The following is a 22,128-nucleotide window of genomic DNA, read 5'->3' on the forward strand; positions in this document are numbered from 1 at the left end:
TTTTTCGAGCGAGATCGCTGCCGGTGCCGCTGGACTGGCTCATGTGCGGGTGACACGAAAGATATCATGTGTCACCCGCACATGAGCCAATCTAGGGGCACCGGCAGCGATCTCGCTCGAAAAAACCTCATGTGTCACCTGCACAAGAGCCAGTCCAGGGGCACTAGCAAAGGTCCCGCTCGAAAGATTTCATGTGTCACCCGCACATGAGCCAGTCCAGCGGCACTGGCAACGATCTCGCACGAAAGATATCATGTGTTACCCGCACATGAGCCAGTCCAGGGGCACTGGCAACGATCCCGCTCGAAAGATTTCGTTTGCCAGTGCCCCTGGACTGGCTCATGTGCGGGCGACACATGAAATCTTTCGAGCGGGATCGTTGCCAGTGCCCCTGGACTGGCTCATGTACGGGCGACACATGATATCTTTCGACCGAGTTCGTTGCCAGTGCCCCTGGACTGGCTCTTGTGCGGGTGACACGTGAAATGTTTCGAGCGGGATCGTTTGCCAGTGACCCCGGACTGGCTCATGTGCGGGCGACACATGAAATCTTTCGAGCGGGATCGTTGCCAGTGCCCCTGGACTGGCTCATGTGCGGGCAACACATGATATCTTTCGTGCGAGATCGTTGCCAGTGCCCCTGGAGTGGCTCTTGTGCGGGTGACACATGAGGTTTTTTCGAGCGAGATCGCTGCCGGTGCCCCTAGACTGGCTCATGTGCGGGTGACACATGAAATCTTTCGAGCGGGATCGTTGCCAGTGCCCCTGGACTGGCTCATGTGCGGGCGACACATGATATCTTTCGAGCGAGTTCGTTGCCAGTGCCCCTGGAATGGCTCTTGTGCGGGTGACACATGATATCTTTCGTGCGAGATCGTTTGCCAGTGCCCTTGGACTGGCTCATGTGCGGGCGACACATGAAATCTTTCGAGCGGGATCGTTGCCAGTGCCCCTGGACTGGCTCTTGTGCGGCTGACACATGAGGTTTTTTCGAGCGAGATCGCTGCCGGTGCCCCTAGAGTGGCTCATGTGCGGTTGACACATGAAATCTTTCGAGCGGGATCGTTGCCCGTGCCACTGAACTGGCTCATGTGCGGGCGACACATGATATCCTTCGAGCGGGTTCGTTGCCAGTGCCCCTGGACTGGCTCTTGTGCGGGTGACACATGAAATATTTCGAGCGGGATCGTTTGCCAGTGCCCCCCGGACTGGCTCATGTACGGGCGACACATGATATCTTTCGACCGAGTTCGTTGCCAGTGCCCCTGGACTGGCTCTTGTGCTGGTGACAAGTGAAATGTTTCGAGCGGGATCGTTTGCCAGTGACCCCGGACTGGCTCATGTGCGGTTGACACATGAAATCTTTCGAGCGGGATCGTTGCCCGTGCCCCTGAACTGGCTCATGTGCGGGCGACACATGATATCTTTCGTGCGAGATCGTTGCCAGTGCCCCTGGAATGGCTCTTGTGCGGGTGACACGTGAAATGTTTCGAGCGGGATCGTTTGCCATTGCCCCCGGACTGGCTCATGTGCGGGCGACACGTGAAATCTTTCGAGCGGGATCGTTGCCAGTGCCCCTGGACTGGCTCATGTGCGGGTAACACATGATATCTTTCGTGCGAGATCGTTACCAGTGCCGCTGGACTGGCTCATGTGCGGGTGACACATGAAATCTTTCGAGCGGGACCTTTGCTAGTGCCCCTGGACTGGCTCTTGTGCAGGTGACACATGAGGTTTTTTCGAGCGAGATCGCTGCCGGTGCCCCTAGATTGGCTCATGTGCGGGTGACACATGAAATCTTTTGAGCGAGATCGTTGCCAGTGCTCCTGGACTGGCTCATGTGCGGGCGATACATGATATCTTTCGAGCGAGTTCGTTGCCAGTGCCCCCGGACTGGCTCTTGTGCGGGTGACACATGAAATGTTTCGAGCGGGATCGTTTGCCAGTGCCCCCCGGACTGGCTCATGTACGTGCGACACATGATATCTTTCGACCGAGTTCGTTGCCAGTGCTCCTGGAGTGGCTCTTGTGCGGGTGACACGTGAAATGTTTCGAGCGGGATCGTTTGCCAGTGCCCCTGGACTGGCTCATGTGCGGGCGACACATGAAATCTTTCGAGCGGGATCGTTGCCAGTGCCCCTGGACTGGCTCATGTGCGGGCAACACATGATATCTTTCGTGCGAGATCGTTTGCCAGTGCCCCTGGACTGGCTCATGTGCGGGCGACACATGAAATCTTTCGAGCGGGATCGTTGCCAGTGCCCCTGGACTGGCTCATGTACGGGCGACACATGATATCTTTCGACCGAGTTCGTTGCCAGTGCCCCTGGACTGGCTCTTGTGCGGGTGACACGTGAAATGTTTCGAGCGGGATCGTTTGCCAGTGACCCCGGACTGGCTCATGTGCGGGCGACACATGAAATCTTTCGAGCGGGATCGTTGCCAGTGCCCCTGGACTGGCTCATGTGCGGGCAACACATGATATCTTTCGTGCGAGATCGTTGCCAGTGCCCCTGGAGTGGCTCTTGTGCGGGTGACACATGAGGTTTTTTCGAGCGAGATCGCTGCCGGTGCCCCTAGACTGGCTCATGTGCGGGTGACACATGAAATCTTTCGAGCGGGATCGTTGCCAGTGCCCCTGGACTGGCTCATGTGCGGGCGACACATGATATCTTTCGAGCGAGTTCGTTGCCACTGCCCCTGGAATGGCTCTTGTGCGGGTGACACATGAAATCTTTCGAGCGAGATCGTTGCCAGTGCTATTGGACTGGCTCATGAGCGGGCGATACATGATATCTTTCGAGCGAGTTCGTTGCCAGTGACCCCGGACTGGCTCTTGTGCGGGTGACACATGAAATGTTTCGAGCGGGATCGTTTGCCAGTGCCCCCCGGACTGGCTCATGTACGGGCGACACGTGATATCTTTCGACCGAGTTCGTTGCCAGTGCTCCTGGAGTGGCTCTTGTGCGGGTGACACGTGAAATGTTTCGAGCGGGATCGTTTGCCAGTGCCCCCGGACTGGCTCATGTGCGGGCGACACATGAAATCTTTCGAGCGGGATCGTTGTCAGTGCCCCTGGACTGGCTCTTGTGTGGGTGACACATGAGGTTTTTTCGAGCGAGATCGCTGCCGGTGCCCCTAGATTGGCTCATGTGCGGGCGACACATGAAATCTTTCGAGCGGGATCGTTGCCAGTGCCCCTGGACTGGCTCATGTGCGGGCAACACATGATATCTTTCGTGCGAGATCGTTTGCCAGTGCCGCTGGACTGGCTCATGTGCGGGCGACACATGAAATCTTTCGAGCGGGACATTTGCCAGTGCCCCTGGACTGGCTCTTGTGCAGGTGACACATGAGGTTTTTTCGAGCGAGATCGCTGCCGGTGCCCCTAGACTGGCTCATGTGCGGGTGACACATGAAATCTTTTGAGCGAGATCGTTGCCAGTGCTCCTGGACTGGCTCATGTGCGGGCGATACATGATATCTTTCGAGCGAGTTCGTTGCCAGTGCCCCCGGACTGGCTGTTGTGCGGGTGACACATGAAATGTTTCGAGCGGGATCGTTTGCCAGTGCCCCCCGGACTGGCTCATGTACGGGCGACACATGATAACTTTCGACCGAGTTCGTTGCCAGTGCTTCTGGGGTGGCTCTTGTGCGGGTGACACGTGAAATGTTTCGAGCGGGATCGTTTGCCAGTGCCCCTGGACTGGCTCATGTGCGGGCGACACATGAAATCTTTCGAGCGGGATCGTTGCCAGTGCCCCTGGACTGGCTCATGTGCGGGCAACACATGATATCTTTCGTGCGAGATCGTTTGCCAGTGCCCTTGGACTGGCTCATGTGCGGGCGACACATGAAATCTTTCGAGCGGGATCGTTGCCAGTGCCCCTGGACTGGCTCTTGTGCGGGTGACACATGAGGTTTTTTCGAGCGAGATCGCTGCCGGTGCCCCTAGAGTGGCTCATGTGCGGTTGACACATGAAATCTTTCGAGCGGGATCGTTGCCCGTGCCCCTGAACTGGCTCATGTGCGGGCGACACATGATATCCTTCGAGCGGGTTCGTTGCCAGTGCCCCTGGACTGGCTCTTGTGCGGGTGACACATGAAATATTTCGAGCGGGATCGTTTGCCAGTGCCCCCCGGACTGGCTCATGTACGGGCGACACATGATATCTTTCGACCGAGTTCGTTGCCAGTGCCCCTGGACTGGCTCTTGTGCGGGTGACAAGTGAAATGTTTCGAGCGGGATCGTTTGCCAGTGACCCCGGACTGGCTCATGTGCGGGCGACACATGAAATCTTTCGAGCGGGATCGTTGCCAGTGCCCCTGGACTGGCTCATGTGCGGGCAACACATGATATCTTTCGTGCGAGATCGTTGCCAGTGCCCCTGGAGTGGCTCTTGTGCGGGTGACACATGAGGTTTTTTCGAGCGAGATCGCTGCCGGTGCCCCTAGACTGGCTCATGTGCGGGTGACACATGAAATCTTTCGAGCGGGATCGTTGCCAGTGCCCCTGGACTGGCTCATGTGCGGGCGACACATGATATCTTTCGAGCGAGTTCGTTGCCAGTGCCCCTGGAATGGCTCTTGTGCGGGTGACACGTGAAATGTTTCGAGCGGGATCGTTTGCCAGTGCCCCCGGACTGGCTCATGTGCGGGCGACACATGAAATCTTTCGAGCGGGATCGTTGCCAGTGCCCCTGGACTGGCTCATGTGCGGGTAACACATGATATCTTTCGTGCGAGATCGTTGCCAGTGCCGCTGGACTGGCTCATGTGCGGGCGACACATGAAATCTTTCGAGCGGGACCTTTGCCAGTGCCCCTGGACTGGCTCTTGTGCAGGTGACACATGAGGTTTTTTCGAGCGAGATCGCTGCCGGTGCCCCTAGATTGGCTCATGTGCGGGTGACACATGAAATCTTTTGAGCGAGATCGTTGCCAGTGCTCCTGGACTGGCTCATGTGCGGGCGATACATGATATCTTTCGAGCGAGTTCGTTGCCAGTGCCCCCGGACTGGCTCTTGTGCGGGTGACACATGAAATGTTTCGAGCGGGATCGTTTGCCAGTGCCCCCCGGATGGCTCATGTACGGGCGACACATGATATCTTTCGACCGAGTTCGTTGCCAGTGCTCCTGGAGTGGCTCTTGTGCGGGTGACACGTGAAATGTTTCGAGCGGGATCGTTTGCCAGTGCCCCTGGACTGGCTCATGTGCGGGCGACACATGAAATCTTTCGAGCGGGATCGTTGCCAGTGCCCCTGGACTGGCTCATGTGCGGGCAACACATGAAATCTTTCGTGCGAGATCGTTTGCCAGTGCCCCTGGACTGGCTCTTGTACGGGTGACACATGAGGTTTTTTCGAGCGAGATCGCTGCCTGTGCCCCTAGAGTGGCTCATGTGCGGGCGACACATGATATCCTTCGAGCGGGTTCGTTGCCAGTGCCCCTGGACTGGCTCTTGTGCGGGTGACACATGAAATATTTCGAGCGGGATCGTTTGCCAGTGCCCCCCGGATTGGCTCATGTACGGGCGACACATGATATCTTTCGACCGAGTTCGTTGCCAGTGCCCCTGGACTGGCTCTTGTGCGGGTGACACGTGAAATGTTTCGAGCGGGATCGTTTGCCAGTGACCCCGGACTGGCTCATGTGCGGGCGACACATGAAATCTTTCGAGCGGGATCGTTGCCAGTGCCCCTGGACTGGCTCATGTGCGGGCAACACATGATATCTTTCGTGCGAGATCGTTGCCAGTGCCCCTGGAGTGGCTCTTGTGCGGGTGACACTTGAGGTTTTTTCGAGCGAGATCGCTGCCGGTGCCCCTAGACTGGCTCATGTGCGGGTGACACATGAAATCTTTCGAGCGGGATCGTTGCCAGTGCCCCTGGACTGGCTCATGTGCGGGCGACACATGATATCTTTCGAGCGAGTTCGTTGCCAGTGCCCCTGGAATGGCTCTTGTGCGGGTGACACATGAAATCTTTCGAGCGAGATCGTTGCCAGTGCTATTGGACTGGCTCATGAGCGGGCGATACATGATATCTTTCGAGCGAGTTCGTTGCCAGTGACCCCGGACTGGCTCTTGTGCGGGTGACACATGAAATGTTTCGAGCGGGATCGTTTGCCAGTGCCCCCCGGACTGGCTCATGTACGGGCGACACGTGATATCTTTCGACCGAGTTCGTTGCCAGTGCTCCTGGAGTGGCTCTTGTGCGGGTGACACGTGAAATGTTTCGAGCGGGATCGTTTGCCAGTGCCCCCGGACTGGCTCATGTGCGGGCGACACATGAAATCTTTCGAGCGGGATCGTTGTCAGTGCCCCTGGACTGGCTCTTGTGTGGGTGACACATGAGGTTTTTTCGAGCGAGATCGCTGCCGGTGCCCCTAGATTGGCTCATGTGCGGGCGACACATGAAATCTTTCGAGCGGGATCGTTGCCAGTGCCCCTGGACTGGCTCATGTGCGGGCAACACATGATATCTTTCGTGCGAGATCGTTTGCCAGTGCCGCTGGACTGGCTCATGTGCGGGCGACACATGAAATCTTTCGAGCGGGACATTTGCCAGTGCCCCTGGACTGGCTCTTGTGCAGGTGACACATGAGGTTTTTTCGAGCGAGATCGCTGCCGGTGCCCCTAGACTGGCTCATGTGCGGGTGACACATGAAATCTTTTGAGCGAGATCGTTGCCAGTGCTCCTGGACTGGCTCATGTGCGGGCGATACATGATATCTTTCGAGCGAGTTCGTTGCCAGTGCCCCCGGACTGGCTGTTGTGCGGGTGACACATGAAATGTTTCGAGCGGGATCGTTTGCCAGTGCCCCCCGGACTGGCTCATGTACGGGCGACACATGATATCTTTCGACCGAGTTCGTTGCCAGTGCTTCTGGGGTGGCTCTTGTGCGGGTGACACGTGAAATGTTTCGAGCGGGATCGTTTGCCAGTGCCCCTGGACTGGCTCATGTGCGGGCGACACATGAAATCTTTCGAGCGGGATCGTTGCCAGTGCCCCTGGACTGGCTCATGTGCGGGCAACACATGATATCTTTCGTGCGAGATCGTTTGCCAGTGCCCTTGGACTGGCTCATGTGCGGGCGACACATGAAATCTTTCGAGCGGGATCGTTGCCAGTGCCCCTGGACTGGCTCTTGTGTGGGTGACACATGAGGTTTTTTCGAGCGAGATCGCTGCCGGTGCCCCTAGATTGGCTCATGTGCGGGCGACACATGAAATCTTTCGAGCGGGATCGTTGCCAGTGCCCCTGGACTGGCTCATGTGCGGGCAACACATGATATCTTTCGTGCGAGATCGTTTGCCAGTGCCGCTGGACTGGCTCATGTGCGGGCGACACATGAAATCTTTCGAGCGGGACATTTGCCAGTGCCCCTGGACTGGCTCTTGTGCAGGTGACACATGAGGTTTTTTCGAGCGAGATCGCTGCCGGTGCCCCTAGACTGGCTCATGTGCGGGTGACACATGAAATCTTTTGAGCGAGATCGTTGCCAGTGCTCCTGGACTGGCTCATGTGCGGGCGATACATGATATCTTTCGAGCGAGTTCGTTGCCAGTGCCCCCGGACTGGCTGTTGTGCGGGTGACACATGAAATGTTTCGAGCGGGATCGTTTGCCAGTGCCCCCCGGACTGGCTCATGTACGGGCGACACATGATATCTTTCGACCGAGTTCGTTGCCAGTGCTTCTGGGGTGGCTCTTGTGCGGGTGACACGTGAAATGTTTCGAGCGGGATCGTTTGCCAGTGCCCCTGGACTGGCTCATGTGCGGGCGACACATGAAATCTTTCGAGCGGGATCGTTGCCAGTGCCCCTGGACTGGCTCATGTGCGGGCAACACATGATATCTTTCGTGCGAGATCGTTTGCCAGTGCCCTTGGACTGGCTCATGTGCGGGCGACACATGAAATCTTTCGAGCGGGATCGTTGCCAGTGCCCCTGGACTGGCTCTTGTGCGGGTGACACATGAGGTTTTTTCGAGCGAGATCGCTGCCGGTGCCCCTAGAGTGGCTCATGTGCGGTTGACACATGAAATCTTTCGAGCGGGATCGTTGCCCGTGCCCCTGAACTGGCTCATGTGCGGGCGACACATGATATCCTTCGAGCGGGTTCGTTGCCAGTGCCCCTGGACTGGCTCTTGTGCGGGTGACACATGAAATATTTCGAGCGGGATCGTTTGCCAGTGCCCCCCGGACTGGCTCATGTACGGGCGACACATGATATCTTTCGACCGAGTTCGTTGCCAGTGCCCCTGGACTGGCTCTTGTGCGGGTGACAAGTGAAATGTTTCGAGCGGGATCGTTTGCCAGTGACCCCGGACTGGCTCATGTGCGGGCGACACATGAAATCTTTCGAGCGGGATCGTTGCCAGTGCCCCTGGACTGGCTCATGTGCGGGCAACACATGATATCTTTCGTGCGAGATCGTTGCCAGTGCCCCTGGAGTGGCTCTTGTGCGGGTGACACATGAGGTTTTTTCGAGCGAGATCGCTGCCGGTGCCCCTAGACTGGCTCATGTGCGGGTGACACATGAAATCTTTCGAGCGGGATCGTTGCCAGTGCCCCTGGACTGGCTCATGTGCGGGCGACACATGATATCTTTCGAGCGAGTTCGTTGCCAGTGCCCCTGGAATGGCTCTTGTGCGGGTGACACGTGAAATGTTTCGAGCGGGATCGTTTGCCAGTGCCCCCGGACTGGCTCATGTGCGGGCGACACATGAAATCTTTCGAGCGGGATCGTTGCCAGTGCCCCTGGACTGGCTCATGTGCGGGTAACACATGATATCTTTCGTGCGAGATCGTTGCCAGTGCCGCTGGACTGGCTCATGTGCGGGCGACACATGAAATCTTTCGAGCGGGACCTTTGCCAGTGCCCCTGGACTGGCTCTTGTGCAGGTGACACATGAGGTTTTTTCGAGCGAGATCGCTGCCGGTGCCCCTAGATTGGCTCATGTGCGGGTGACACATGAAATCTTTTGAGCGAGATCGTTGCCAGTGCTCCTGGACTGGCTCATGTGCGGGCGATACATGATATCTTTCGAGCGAGTTCGTTGCCAGTGCCCCCGGACTGGCTCTTGTGCGGGTGACACATGAAATGTTTCGAGCGGGATCGTTTGCCAGTGCCCCCCGGATGGCTCATGTACGGGCGACACATGATATCTTTCGACCGAGTTCGTTGCCAGTGCTCCTGGAGTGGCTCTTGTGCGGGTGACACGTGAAATGTTTCGAGCGGGATCGTTTGCCAGTGCCCCTGGACTGGCTCATGTGCGGGCGACACATGAAATCTTTCGAGCGGGATCGTTGCCAGTGCCCCTGGACTGGCTCATGTGCGGGCAACACATGAAATCTTTCGTGCGAGATCGTTTGCCAGTGCCCCTGGACTGGCTCTTGTACGGGTGACACATGAGGTTTTTTCGAGCGAGATCGCTGCCTGTGCCCCTAGAGTGGCTCATGTGCGGGCGACACATGATATCCTTCGAGCGGGTTCGTTGCCAGTGCCCCTGGACTGGCTCTTGTGCGGGTGACACATGAAATATTTCGAGCGGGATCGTTTGCCAGTGCCCCCCGGATTGGCTCATGTACGGGCGACACATGATATCTTTCGACCGAGTTCGTTGCCAGTGCCCCTGGACTGGCTCTTGTGCGGGTGACACGTGAAATGTTTCGAGCGGGATCGTTTGCCAGTGACCCCGGACTGGCTCATGTGCGGGCGACACATGAAATCTTTCGAGCGGGATCGTTGCCAGTGCCCCTGGACTGGCTCATGTGCGGGCAACACATGATATCTTTCGTGCGAGATCGTTGCCAGTGCCCCTGGAGTGGCTCTTGTGCGGGTGACACTTGAGGTTTTTTCGAGCGAGATCGCTGCCGGTGCCCCTAGACTGGCTCATGTGCGGGTGACACATGAAATCTTTCGAGCGGGATCGTTGCCAGTGCCCCTGGACTGGCTCATGTGCGTGCGACACATGATATCTTTCAAGCGAGTTCGTTGCCAGTGCCCCTGGACTGGCTCTTGTGCGGGTGACACATGAAATGTTTCGAGCGGGATCGTTTGCCAGTGCCCCCGGACTGGCTCATGTGCGGGCGACACTTGAAATGTTTCGAGCGGGATCGTTGCCAGTGCCCCCGGAGTGGCTCATTTGCGAGCGACACATGAGGTTTTTTTTGAGCGAGATCGCTGCCGGTGCCCCTAGACTGGCTAATGTGCAGGTGACACATGAAATCTTTCGAGCGGGATCGTTGCCAGTGCCCCTGGACTGGCTCATGTGCGGGCGACACATGATATCTTTCGAGCGAGTTCGTTGCCAGTGCCCCTGGAATGGCTCTTGTGCGGGTGACACATGAAATGTTTCGAGCGGGATCGTTTGCCAGTGCCCCCGGACTGGCTCATGTGCGGGCGACACATGAAATGTTTCGAGCGGGATCGTTGCCAGTGCCCCCGGAGTGGCTCATTTGCGAGCGACACATGAGGGTTTTTTTGAGCGAGATCGCTGCCGGTGCCCCTAGACTGGCTAATGTGCAGGTGACACATGAAATCTTTCGAGCGGGATCGTTGCCAGTGCCCCTGGACTGGCTCATGTGCGGGCGACACATGATATCTTTCGAGCGAGTTCGTTGCCAGTGCCCCTGGAATGGCTCTTGTGCGGGTGACACGTGAAATGTTTCGAGCGGGATCGTTTTCCAGTGCCCCCGGACTGGCTCATGTGCGGGCGACACATGAAATCTTTCGAGCGGGATCGTTGCCAGTGCCCCTGGACTGGCTCATGTGCGGGTAACACATGATATCTTTCGTGCGAGATCGTTGCCAGTGCCCCTGGACTGGCTCTTGTGCGGGTGACACATGAGGTCTTTTCGAGCGAGATCGCTACCGGTGCCCCTAGACTGGCTCATGTGCGGGTGACACATGAAATGTTTCGAGCGGGATCGTTTGCCAATGCCCCTGGATTGGCTCATGTGCGGGAAACACATGATATCTTTCGTGCGAGATCGTTGCCAGTGCCCCTTTGACTGGCTCTTGTGCGTGTGACACATGAGGTTTTTTCGAGCGAGATCGCTGCCGGTGCCCCTAGACTGGCTCATGTGCGGGTGACACATGAAATGTTTCGAGCGGGATCGTTTGCCAGTGCCCCCAGGACCGACTCATGTACGGGCGACACATGATATCTTTCGACCGAGTTCGTTGCCAGTGCTTCTGGACTGGCTCTTGTGCGGGTGTCACGTGAAATGTTTCGAGCGGGATCGTTTGCCAGTGCCCCCGGACTGGCTCATGTGCGGGCGACACATGAAATCTTTCGAGCGGGATCGTTGCCAGTGCCCCTGGACTGGCTCATGTGCGGGCAACACATGATATGTTTCGTGCGAGATCGTTTGCCAGTGCCCCCGGACTGGCTCATGTGCGGGCACACATGAAATCTTTCGTGCGAGATCGTTTGCTAGTGCCCCTGGACTGGCTCTTGTGCGGGTGACACATGAGGTTTTTTCGAGCGAGATCGCTGCCTGTGCCCCTAGAGTGGCTCATGTGCGGTTGACACATGAAATCTTTCGAGCGGGATCGTTGCCCGTGCCCTTGGACTGGCTCATGTGCGGGCGACACATGATATCTTTCGACCGAGTTCGTTGCCAGTGCCCCTGGACTGGCTCTTGTGCGGGTGACACATGAGGTTTTTTCGAGCGAGATCGCTGCCGGTGCCCCTAGAGTGGCTCATGTGCGGTTGACACATGAAATCTTTCGAGCGGGATCGTTGCCCGTGCCCCTGAACTGGCTCATGTGCGGGCGACACATGATATCCTACGAGCGGGTTCGTTGCCAGTGCCCCTGGACTGGCTCTTGTGCGGGTGACACATCAAATATTTCGAGCGGGATCGTTTGCCAGTGCCCCCCGGACTGGCTCATGTACGGGCGACACATGATATCTTTCGACCGAGTTCGTTGCCAGTGCCCCTGGACTGGCTCTTGTGCGGGTGTCAAGTGAAATGTTTCGAGCGGGATCGTTTGCCAGTGACCCCGGACTGGCTCATGTGCGGTTGACACATGAAATCTTTCGAGCGGGATCGTTGCCCGTGCCCCTGAACTGGCTCATGTGCGGGCGACACATGATATATTTCGTGCGAGATCGTTGCCAGTGCCCCTGGAATGGCTCTTGTGCGGGTGACACGTGAAATGTTTCGAGCGGGATCGTTTGCCATTGCCCCCGGACTGGCTCATGTGCGGGCGACACGTGAAATCTTTCGAGCGGGATCGTTGCCAGTGCCCCTGGACTGGCTCATGTGCGGGTAACACATGATATCTTTCGTGCAAGATCGTTGCCAGTGCCGCTGGACTGGCTCATGTGCGGGTGACACATGAAATCTTTCGAGCGGGACCTTTGCTAGTGCCCCTGGACTGGCTCTTGTGCAGGTGACACATGAGGTTTTTTCGAGCGAGATCGCTGCCGGTGCCCCTAGATTGGCTCATGTGCGGGTGACACATGAAATCTTTTGAGCGAGATCGTTGCCAGTGCTCCTGGACTGGCTCATGTGCGGGCGATACATGATATCTTTCGAGCGAGTTCGTTGCCAGTGCCCCCGGACTGGCTCTTGTGCGGGTGACACATGAAATGTTTCGAGCGGGATCGTTTGCCAGTGCCCCCCGGACTGGCTCATGTACGTGCGACACATGATATCTTTCGACCGAGTTCGTTGCCAGTGCTCCTGGAGTGGCTCTTGTGCGGGTGACACGTGAAATGTTTCGAGCGGGATCGTTTGCCAGTGCCCCTGGACTGGCTCATGTGCGGGCGACACATGAAATCTTTCGAGCGGGATCGTTGCCAGTGCCCCTGGACTGGCTCATGTGCGGGCAACACATGATATCTTTCGTGCGAGATCGTTTCCCAGTGCCCCTGGACTGGCTCATGTGCGGGCGACACATGAAATCTTTCGAGCGGGATCGTTGCCAGTGCCCCTGGACTGGCTCATGTACGGGCGACACATGATATCTTTCGACCGAGTTCGTTGCCAGTGCCCCTGGACTGGCTCTTGTGCGGGTGACACGTGAAATGTTTCGAGCGGGATCGTTTGCCAGTGACCTCGGACTGGCTCATGTGCGGGCGACACATGAAATCTTTCGAGCGGGATCGTTGCCAGTGCCCCTGGACTGGCTCATGTGCGGGCAACACATGATATCTTTCGTGCGAGATCGTTGCCAGTGCCCCTGGAGTGGCTCTTGTGCGGGTGACACATGAGGTTTTTTCGAGCGAGATCGCTGCCGGTGCCCCTAGACTGGCTCATGTGCGGGTGACACATGAAATCTTTCGAGCGGGATCGTTGCCAGTGCCCCTGGACTGGCTCATGTGCGGGCGACACATGATATCTTTCGAGCGAGTTCGTTGCCAGTGCCCCTGGAATGGCTCTTGTGCGGGTGACACATGAAATCTTTCGAGCGAGATCGTTGCCAGTGCTATTGGACTGGCTCATGTGCGGGCGATACATGATATGTTTCGAGCGAGTTCGTTGCCAGTGACCCCGGACTGGCTCTTGTGCGGGTGACACATGAAATGTTTCGAGCGGGATCGTTTGCCAGTGCCCCCCGGACTGGCTCATGTACGGGCGACACGTGATATCTTTCGACCGAGTTCGTTGCCAGTGCTCCTGGAGTGGCTCTTGTGCGGGTGACACGTGAAATGTTTCGAGCGGGATCGTTTGCCAGTGCCCCCGGACTGGCTCATGTGCGGGCGACACATGAAATCTTTCGAGCGGGATCGTTGTCAGTGCCCCTGGACTGGCTCTTGTGTGGGTGACACATGAGGTTTTTTCGAGCGAGATCGCTGCCGGTGCCCCTAGATTGGCTCATGTGCGGGCGACACATGAAATCTTTCGAGCGGGATCGTTGCCAGTGCCCCTGGACTGGCTCATGTGCGGGCAACACATGATATCTTTCGTGCGAGATCGTTTGCCAGTGCCGCTGGACTGGCTCATGTGCGGGCGACACATGAAATCTTTCGAGCGGGACCTTTGCCAGTGCCCCTGGACTGGCTCTTGTGCAGGTGACACATGAGGTTTTTTCGAGCGAGATCGCTGCCGGTGCCCCTAGACTGGCTCATGTGCGGGTGACACATGAAATCTTTTGAGCGAGATCGTTGCCAGTGCTCCTGGACTGGCTCATGTGCGGGCGATACATTATATCTTTCTAGCGAGTTCGTTGCCAGTGCCCCCGGACTGGCTGTTGTGCGGGTGACACATGAAATGTTTCGAGCGGGATCGTTTGCCAGTGCCCCCCGGACTGGCTCATGTACGGGCGACACATGATATCTTTCGACCGAGTTCGTTGCCAGTGCTTCTGGGGTGGCTCTTGTGCGGGTGACACGTGAAATGTTTCGAGCGGGATCGTTTGCCAGTGCCCCTGGACTAGCTCATGTGCGGGCGACACATGAAATCTTTCGAGCGGGATCGTTGCCAGTGCCCCTGGACTAGCTCATGTGCGGGCAACACATGATATCTTTCGTGCGAGATCGTTTGCCAGTGCCCTTGGACTGGCTCATGTGCGGGCGACACATGAAATCTTTCGAGCGGGATCGTTGCCAGTGCCCCTGGATTGGCTCTTGTGCGGGTGACACCTGAGGTTTTTTCGAGCGAGATCGCTGCCGGTGCCCCTAGAGTGGCTCATGTGCGGGTGACACATGAAATATTTCGAGCGGGATCGTTTGCCAGTGCCCCCCGGACTGGCTCATGTACGGGCGACACATGATATCTTTCGACCGAGTTCGTTGCCAGTGCCCCTGGACTGGCTCTTGTGCGGGTGACAAGTGAAATGTTTCGAGCGGGATCGTTTGCCAGTGACCCCGGACTGGCTCATGTGCGGGCGACACATGAAATCTTTCGAGCGGGATCGTTGCCAGTGCCCCTGGACTGGCTCATGTGCGGACAACACATGATATCTTTCGTGCGAGATCGTTGCCAGTGCCCCTGGAGTGGCTCTTGTGCGGGTGACACATGAGGTTTTTTCGAGCGAGATCGCTGCCGGTGCCCCTAGACTGGCTCATGTGCGGGTGACACATGAAATCTTTCGAGCGGGATCGTTGCCAGTGCCCCTGGACTGGCTCATGTGCGGGCGACACATGATATCTTTCGAGCGAGTTCGTTGCCAGTGCCCCTGGAATGGCTCTTGTGCGGGTGACACGTGAAATGTTTCGAGCGGGATCGTTTGCCAGTGCCCCCGGACTGGCTCATGTGCGGGCGACACATGAAATCTTTCGAGCGGGATCGTTGCCAGTGCCCCTGGACTGGCTCATGTGCGGGCAACACATGATATCTTTCGTGCGAGATCGTTTGCCAGTGCCGATGGACTGGCTCATGTGCGGGCGACACATGAAATCTTTCGAGCGGGATAGTTGCCAGTTTCCCTGGACTGGCTCTTGTGCAGGTGACACATGAGGTTTTTTCGAGCGAGATCGCTGCCAGTGCCCCTAGATTGGCTCATGTGCGGGTGACACATGAAATCTTTCGAGCGGGATCGTTTGCCAGTTCCCCCCGGACTGGCTCATGTACGGGCGACACATGATATCTTTCGACCGAGTTCGTTGCCAGTGCTCCTGGAGTGGCTCTTGTGCGGGTGACACGTGAAATGTTTCGAGCGGGATCGTTTGCCAGTGCCCCTGGACTGGCTCATGTGCCGGCGACACATGAAATCTTTCGAGCGGGATCGTTGCCAGTGCCCCTGGACTGGCTCATGTGCGGGCGACACATGATATCTTTCGAGCGAGTTCGTTGCCAGTGCTCCTGGAATGGCTCTTGTGCGGGTGACACGTGAAATGTTTCGAGCGGGATCGTTTGCCAGTGCCCCTGGACTGGCTCATGTGCGGGCGACACATGAAATCTTTCGAGCGGGATCGTTGCCAGTGCCCCTGGACTGGCTCATGTGCGGGCAACACATGATATCTTTCCTGCGAGATCGTTTGCCAGTGCCCCTGGACTGGCTCATGTGCGGGCGACACATGAAATCTTTCGAGCAGGATCGTTGCCAGTGCCCCTGGACTGGCTCTTGTGCGGGTGACACATGAAATATTTCGAGCGGGATCGTTTGCCAGTGCCCCTGGACTGGCTCATGTACGGGCGACACATGATATCTTTCGACCGAGTTCGTTGCCAGTGCCCCTGGACTGGCTCTTGTGCGGGTGACACGTGAAATGTTTCGAGCGGGATCGTTTGCCAGTGACCCCGGACTGGCTCATGTGCGGGCGACACATGAAATCTTTCGTGCGAGATCGTTGCCAGTGCCCCAGGAGTGGCTCTTGTGCGGGTGACACATGAGGTTTTTTCGAGCGAGATCGCTGCCGGTGCCCCTAGACTGGCTCCTGTGCGGGTGACACATGAAATCTTTCGAGCGGGATCGTTGCCAGTGCCCCTGGACTGGCGCATGTGCGGGCGACACATGATATCTTTCGAGCGAGTTCGTTGCCACTGCCCCTGGAATGGCTCTTGTGCGGGTGACACGTGAAATGTTTCGAGCGGGATCGTTTGCCAGTGCCCCCGGACTGGCTCATGTGCGGGCGACACATGAAATCTTTCGAGCGGGATAGTTGCCAGTACCCCTGGACTGGCTCACGTGCGGGTAACACATGATATATTTCGTGCGAGATCGTTGCCAGTGCCCCTGGACTGGCTCTTGTGCGGGTGACACATGAGGTCTTTTCGAGCGAGATCGCTACCGGTGCCCCTAGACTGGCTCATGTGCGGGTGACACATGAAATGTTTCGAGCGGGATCGTTTGCCAGTGCCCCTGGACTGGCTCATGTGCGGGCAACACATGATATCTTTCGTGCGAGATCGTTGCCAGTGCCCCTGGACTGGCTCTTGTGCGGGTGACACATGAGGTTTTTCGAGCGAGATCGCTGCCGGTGCCCTTAGACTGGCTCATGTGCGGGTGACACGTGAAATCTGTCGAGCGGGATCGTTGCCAGTGTCCCTGGACTGGCTCATGTGCGGGCGACACATGATATCTTTCGAGCGAGTTCGTTGCCAGTGCCCCTGGAATGGCTCTTGTGCGGGTGACACGTGAAATGTTTCGAGCGGGATCGTTTGCCAGTGCCCCCGGACTGGCTCATGTACGGGCGACACATGAAATCTTTCGAGCGGGATCGTTGCCAGTGCCCCTGGACTGGCTCATGTGCGGGTAACACATGATATCTTTCGTGCGAGATCGTTGCCAGTGCCCCTGGACTGGCTCTTGTGCGGGTGACACATGAGGTCTTTTCGAGCGAGATCGCTACCGGTGCCCCTAGACTGGCTCATGTGCGGGTGACACATGAAATGTTTCGAGCGGGATCGTTTGCCAGTGCCCCTGGACTGGCTCATGTGCGGGCAACACATGATATCTTTCGTGCGAGATCGTTGCCAGTGCCCCTGGACTGGCTCTTGTGCGGGTGACACATGAGGTTTTTTCGAGCGAGATCGCTGCCGGTGCCCCTAGACTGGCTCATGTGCGGGTGACACATGAAATGTTTCGAGCGGGATCGTTTGCCAGTGCCCCCCGGACCGGCTCATGTACGGGCGACACATGATATCTTTCGACCGAGTTCGTTGCCAGTGCTTCTGGACTGGCTCATGTGCGGGCAACACATGATATCTTTCGTGCGAGATCGTTTGCCAGTGCCCCCGGACTGGCTCATGTGCGGGCGACACATGAAATCTTTCGAGCGGGATCGTTGCCAGTGCCCCTGGACTGGCTCATGTGCGGGCAACACATGATATCTTTCGTGCGAGATCGTTGCCAGTGCCCCTGGAGTGGCTCTTGTGCGGGTGACACATGAGGTTTTTTCGAGCGAGATCGCTGCCGGTGCCCCAAGACTGGCTCATGTGCGGGTGACACATGAAATCTTTCGAGCGGGATCGTTGCCAGTGCCCCTGGACTGGCTCATGTGCAGGCGACACATGATATCTTTCGAGCGAGTTCGTTGCCAGTGCCCCTGGACTGGCTCTTGTGCGGGTGACACATGAAATGTTTCGAGCGGGATCGTTTGCCAGTGCCCCCGCACTAGCTCTTGTGCGGGCGACACATGAAATGTTTCGAGCGGGATCGTTGCCAGAGCCCCCGGAGTGGTTCATGTTCGAGCGACACATGAGGTTTTTTTCGAGCGAGATCGCTGCCGGTGCCCCTAGACTGGCTCATGTGCAGGTGACACATGAAATCTTTCGAGCGGGATCGTTACCAGTGCCCCTGGACTGGATCATGTGCGGGCGACACATGATATCTTTCGAGCGAGTTCGTTGCCAGTGCCCCTGTAATGACTCTTGTGCGGGTGACACGTGAAATGTTTCGAGCGGGATCGTTTGCCAGTGCCCCCGGACTGGCTCATGTGCGGGCGACACATGAAATCTTTCGAGCGGGATCGTTGCCAGTGCCCCTGGACTGGCTCATGTGCGGGCAACACATGATATCTTTCGTGCGAGATCGTTTGCCAGTGCCGCTGGACTGGCTCATGTGCGGGCGACACATGAAATCTTTCGAGCGGGATCGTTGCCAGTGCCCCTGGACTGGCTCTTGTGCAGGTGACACATGAGGTTTTTTCGAGCGAGATCGCTGCCGGTGCCCCTAGATTGGCTCATGTGCGGGTGACACATGAAATCTTTCGAGCGAGATCGTTGCCAGTGCTCCTGGACTGGCTCATTTGCGGGCGATACATGATATCTTTCGAGCGAGTTCGTTGCCAGTGCCCCCGGACTGGCTCTTGTGCGGGTGACACATGAAATGTTTCGAGCGGGATCGTTTGCCAGTGCCCCCCGGACTGGCTCATGTACGGGCGACACATGATATCTTTCGACCGAGTTCGTTGCCAGTGCTCCTGGAGTGGCTCTTGTGCGGGTGACACGTGAAATGTTTCGAGCGGGATCGTTTGCCAGTGCCCCTGGACTGGCTCATGTGCCGGCGACACATGAAATCTTTCGAGCGGGATCGTTGCCAGTGCCCCTGGACTGGCTCATGTGCGGGCGACACATGATATCTTTCGAGCGAGTTCGTTGCCAGTGCCCCTGGAATGGCTCTTGTGCGGGTGACACATGAAATGTTTCGAGCGGGATCGTTTGCCAGTGCCCCTGGACTGGCTCATGTGCGGGCGACACATGAAATCTTTCGAGCGGGATCGTTTGCCAGTGCCGCTGGACTGGCTCATGTGCGGGCGACACATGAAATCTTTCGAGCGGGATCGTTGCCAGTGCCCCTGGACTGGCTCTTGTGCAGGTGACACATGAGGTTTTTTCGAGCGAGATCGCTGCCAGTGCCCCTAGATTGGCTCATGTGCGGGTGACACATGAAATCTTTCGAGCGGGATCGTTTGCCAGTTCCCCCCGGACTGGCTCATGTACGGGCGACACATGATATCTTTCGACCGAGTTCGTTGCCAGTGCTCCTGGAGTGGCTCTTGTGCGGGTGACACGTGAAATGTTTCGAGCGGGATCGTTTGCCAGTGCCCCTGGACTGGCTCATGTGCCGGCGACACATGAAATCTTTCGAGCGGGATCGTTGCCAGTGCCCCTGGACTGGCTCATGTGCGGGCGACACATGATATCTTTCGAGCGAGTTCGTTGCCAGTGCTCCTGGAATGGCTCTTGTGCGGGTGACACGTGAAATGTATCGAGCGGGATCGTTTGCCAGTGCCCCTGGACTGGCTCATGTGCGGGCGACACATGAAATCTTTCGAGCGGGATCGTTGCCAGTGCCCCTGGACTGGCTCATGTGCGGGCAACACATGATATCTTTCGTGCGAGATCGTTTGCCAGTGCCCCTGGACTGGCTCATGTGCGGGCGACACATGAAATCTTTCGAGCAGGATCGTTGCCAGTGCCCCTGGACTGGCTCTTGTGCGGGTGACACATGAAATATTTCGAGCGGGATCGTTTGCCAGTGCCCCTGGACTGGCTCATGTACGGGCGACACATGATATCTTTCGACCGAGTTCGTTGCCAGTGCCCCTGGACTGGCTCTTGTGCGGGTGACACGTGAAATGTTTCGAGCGGGATCGTTTGCCAGTGACCCCGGACTGGCTCATGTGCGGGCGACACATGAAATCTTTCGTGCGAGATCGTTGCCAGTGCCCCAGGAGTGGCTCTTGTGCGGGTGACACATGAGGTTTTTTCGAGCGAGATCGCTGCCGGTGCCCCTAGACTGGCTCCTGTGCGGGTGACACATGAAATCTTTCGAGCGGGATCGTTGCCAGTGCCCCTGGACTGGCGCATGTGCGGGCGACACATGATATCTTTCGAGCGAGTTCGTTGCCAGTGCCCCTGGAATGGCTCTTGTGCGGGTGACACGTGAAATGTTTCGAGCGGGATCGTTTGCCAGTGCCCCCGGACTGGCTCATGTGCGGGCGACACATGAAATCTTTCGAGCGGGATCGTTGCCAGTACCCCTGGACTGGCTCACGTGCGGGTAACACATGATATATTTCGTGCGAGATCGTTGCCAGTGCCCCTGGACTGGCTCTTGTGCGGGTGACACATGAGGTCTTTTCGAGCGAGATCGCTACCGGTGCCCCTAGACTGGCTCATGTGCGGGTGACACATGAAATGTTTCGAGCGGGATCGTTTGCCAGTGCCCCTGGACTGGCTCATGTGCGGGCAACACATGATATCTTTCGTGCGAGATCGTTGCCAGTGCCCCTGGACTGGCTCTTGTGCGGGTGACACATGAGGTTTTTCGAGCGAGATCGCTGCCGGTGCCCCTAGACTGGCTCATGTGCGGGTGACACGTGAAATCTGTCGAGCGGGATCGTTGCCAGTGTCCCTGGACTGGCTCATGTGCGGGCGACACATGATATCTTTCGAGCGAGTTCGTTGCCAGTGCCCCTGGAATGGCTCTTGTGCGGGTGACACGTGAAATGTTTCGAGCGGGATCGTTTGCCAGTGCCCCCGGACTGGCTCATGTGCGGGCGACACATGAAATCTTTCGAGCGGGATCGTTGCCAGTGCCCCTGGACTGGCTCATGTGCGGGTAACACATGATATCTTTCGTGCGAGATCGTTGCCAGTGCCCCTGGACTGGCTCTTGTGCGGGTGACACATGAGGTCTTTTCGAGCGAGATCGCTACCGGTGCCCCTAGACTGGCTCATGTGCGGGTGACACATGAAATGTTTCGAGCGGGATCGTTTGCCAGTGCCCCTGGACTGGCTCATGTGCGGGCAACACATGATATCTTTCGTGCGAGATCGTTGCCAGTGCCCCTGGACTGGCTCTTGTGCGGGTGACACATGAGGTTTTTTCGAGCGAGATCGCTGCCGGTGCCCCTAGACTGGCTCATGTGCGGGTGACACATGAAATGTTTCGAGCGGGATCGTTTGCCAGTGCCCCCCGGACCGGCTCATGTACGGGCGACACATGATATCTTTCGACCGAGTTCGTTGCCAGTGCTTCTGGACTGGCTCATGTGCGGGCAACACATGATATCTTTCGTGCGAGATCGTTTGCCAGTGCCCCCGGACTGGCTCATGTGCGGGCGACACATGAAATCTTTCGAGCGGGATCGTTGCCAGTGCCCCTGGACTGGCTCATGTGCGGGCAACACATGATATCTTTCGTGCGAGATCGTTGCCAGTGCCCCTGGAGTGGCTCTTGTGCGGGTGACACATGAGGTTTTTTCGAGCGAGATCGCTGCCGGTGCCCCAAGACTGGCTCATGTGCGGGTGACACATGAAATCTTTCGAGCGGGATCGTTGCCAGTGCCCCTGGACTGGCTCATGTGCAGGCGACACATGATATCTTTCGAGCGAGTTCGTTGCCAGTGCCCCTGGACTGGCTCTTGTGCGGGTGACACATGAAATGTTTCGAGCGGGATCGTTTGCCAGTGCCCCCGCACTGGCTCATGTGCGGGCGACACATGAAATGTTTCGAGCGGGATCGTTGCCAGAGCCCCCGGAGTGGTTCATGTTCGAGCGACACATGAGGTTTTTTTCGAGCGAGATCGCTGCCGGTACCCCTAGACTGGCTCATGTGCAGGTGACACATGAAATCTTTCGAGCGGGATCGTTACCAGTGCCCCTGGACTGGATCATGTGCGGGCGACACATGATATGTTTCGAGCGAGTTCGTTGCCAGTGCCCCTGTAATGACTCTTGTGCGGGTGACACGTGAAATGTTTCGAGCGGGATCGTT

General features: G+C 57.4%; 1 protein-coding gene across 5 annotated transcripts in view; it reads right to left on the reverse strand.

Annotated features, from left to right (window-relative positions):
• LOC106883292 (tRNA endonuclease ANKZF1) overlaps positions 1-22,128 on the reverse strand; it is a 478,270-nt gene that overhangs the window by 83,705 nt on the left and 372,437 nt on the right. The gene's annotated exons all lie outside the window — the stretch shown is intronic.

The sequence above is a fragment of the Octopus bimaculoides genome, chromosome 9, assembly GCF_046866305.1.
Source record: "Octopus bimaculoides isolate indiv1 chromosome 9, ASM4686630v1, whole genome shotgun sequence".
NCBI lineage: Eukaryota > Metazoa > Mollusca > Cephalopoda > Octopoda > Octopodidae > Octopus > Octopus bimaculoides.